The sequence below is a fragment of the Sardina pilchardus genome, chromosome 4, assembly GCF_963854185.1.
Source record: "Sardina pilchardus chromosome 4, fSarPil1.1, whole genome shotgun sequence".
NCBI lineage: Eukaryota > Metazoa > Chordata > Actinopteri > Clupeiformes > Clupeidae > Sardina > Sardina pilchardus.
This window is the reverse complement of record NC_084997.1, coordinates 28,808,105-28,810,606: the sequence shown is the minus strand read 5'-3', so window position 1 is coordinate 28,810,606 and position 2,502 is coordinate 28,808,105. Positions and strand designations below refer to the sequence as shown.

The following is a 2,502-nucleotide window of genomic DNA, read 5'->3' as shown; positions in this document are numbered from 1 at the left end:
CACGTTTTTGCTAATTATAGAGCCATCGACAGACCAAATAACACCAAATTTATTGAGGGTGCTTTGGATGGGGTCTCAAGTCATCCCACCAAATATGGCTTTCATACGTCACAGCATTGCCAAGATAGGCACACTTCCTGTTTGGTGGCTTCGCTCGCTGAATTTAATTGGTCGTCACAGGCGAACGCTTGGACGTATGAAGGCGAAATCAAGGCATTTGATCCGACTTGGTCTGTAGATCACGCGTGCCAAGTTTCATGACGATCGGATGAACTATGCGGCCAAAGTCGCTTTACTTTGATTTTGGACAAAATTCAAAATGGTGGAAAATCCATCATGGCGGAAAATTACGTCACATGGTGCGTTGGAATCGGCTGAGTCAGAGGATTCCAACGGTATAAGTTTTATCAAAATCGGCCATACGGATCAAACGTTACGGGCATTAACGTGTTTTCCAACTTTGACCAGTTGGTGGCGCTAGGGCGTGAGAGCGGAGAGCATGAAACCTGGTGGTGTCAATCAGGGTAGTCTCTTCTATCAGCGTACCAAATTTCATGACTTTATGTCTTACGGTTTCGGCTACAGGTGGAAAAATGTGTGGGCATCAGCGCTCAAAAATCACTTTTCCATTCATTCCTATGGGAAAAAATCGACCGGAAAAACTGGAATAACGGGAGAACGACAAGGCGTATCAAAAAGCTGTATACAAGCCACCATCCTCGCATCAGGACCGACGCGTGAGAGGTGGAACGGCGTCTCTAGCTCTAAATCCCTAGGACAAGATAGGGAGACAAAAGTTTGACTTAAGATAAATAAGTAGTATATGAAACGCACGGAGAACAATAGTGTGCTTTTGCAAGCACACTAATAAATACTCACATTTGTCCTTGACTAGGGACACACACTCAATCTCATAGCTATGGTCCATCACTGGCCAAATGTGAGATTTTCATAACAAGGTTATGCATGGTTTGGCAGAAGCCTGAACAAATAATATAGTTCTTCTTAAAGGACCAAATATAGTTCTTCTTAAAGGAACAAATATTATAGTTCTTCTTAAAGGACCAAATCGTGTCATGACCGGACCTTCTAGTGGTCCAGTTGACCACAAATCATTTCCAAGAATTTGCTCCTGGAAATAGATAAAAAGCCATCAATTTGTCTCTTCAAATTTTGAAAGATAACGACAAAGATCCACACCACACAAGGTCAGCGCATTATCTTTCATATTTTATTCACATATGTTACATGTTGCATTTTTAAATGTCTAAATCACACTTTCCGGGGTGAGGTGGGAAAGTTAGAGTCAGCACCTACAGTAATGTACTGTATGTATCCTTCCTTTAAATCACCGTTCACACAGGAGCCCGTGGCCTTCGGTTACAACACGCACCCGGCATTCCCAACGCAGGAGCTAGTGGCCTACCTCTACAATACACACCCGGCATTCACAACAACACACTCCAGATCCGTAGCTTTTAAAGTGGGGGTGGGGGCGATAATATTCCATCATGATAATATTAATAATAATAATATCCATAATGGCAAAAAGCTAAAGTAAACAAAAGAAATCATCAGCAGCATGCATGTGCCATGTGTGTGTGTGGTGTGTGTGGTGTGTGTGTGTGTGTGTGTGTGGTTATGCATTCTCTTGCTGACGTGCTCTCTGGTATGACCTCAACACAGAGAAAAGGGTTATTTAAAAAAATCGTGTTTTTTTTTGCCTGAACCCAGAGCAGATTGTTTAGTCTTCATTCTCAAGCCCATAGTTACAGTACATCATTCCGCATATACGCATTTCTTTTGCTTCCATACTGGGGAGGGGGGGGGGGGGGGGGGGGGGCATTTGTTAGGTTTCAAGCTAAGCATTGTCAGACACACTTCTCCACTGGCACCGGGAGTACCAGATGTTCATAAAGTCTACGAAGAAATGTAATGTTTGGAAAACGTCACTTGTGAATATATAACCACAGCAAACAGGAGAGCCCAGTCACCCTATAGTTTAAAGTCTATCATCAATGGCATGTCGCACTGCCTCCCTTGGAGAAAATTGTCAAACAATAACAAAAAGAATGTGAATTTCCCAAAAAATACCTTCCTAAAATGGCATAAGTTCATGAGTTTCATGTTTATTTAAACGTTTCATGTAAATACATAGATAACTTAAAAAAAAAAAAAAAAAAAAAGACCAAAACCCAAACACATATAGTCTATACTGGGCACGCATCTCAAAATAATTAATTCCCAAGACGTTCACTTATCTTGAGACATAACTGGCTGCTAGAGGCAGTACGGTGGCCCAATGTAATTTGGTACTTTACATTGCGTTAGCAGGGCCATTTGTTATCCATTTCTCAATCGTAACTCCCAGTTGGCCAGCAAACGGTCCATCTCACACCACAGAGCACATGTACTCCTTTTGGGGGAATAACCAACAAAAAATGGATCTAAAATGACATTAGCACAATAGGGGGTTGTTGGGGACTACTCAGAAACAAACAC

General features: G+C 42.0%; 1 protein-coding gene across 3 annotated transcripts in view; it reads right to left on the bottom strand.

Moving 5' to 3' along the window:
- Positions 1–2,109: 2,109 nt before the first annotated feature.
- Positions 2,110–2,502, bottom strand: part of ubr3 (ubiquitin protein ligase E3 component n-recognin 3) — a 63,914-nt gene continuing 63,521 nt past the window's right edge. For all 3 annotated transcript variants that reach the window (XM_062534909.1, XM_062534908.1, XM_062534910.1), the window contains exon 39: positions 2,110–2,502. This exon is cut by the window's right edge and continues 2,359 nt beyond it. The gene's annotated coding sequence lies outside the window, so the exon portion shown is untranslated.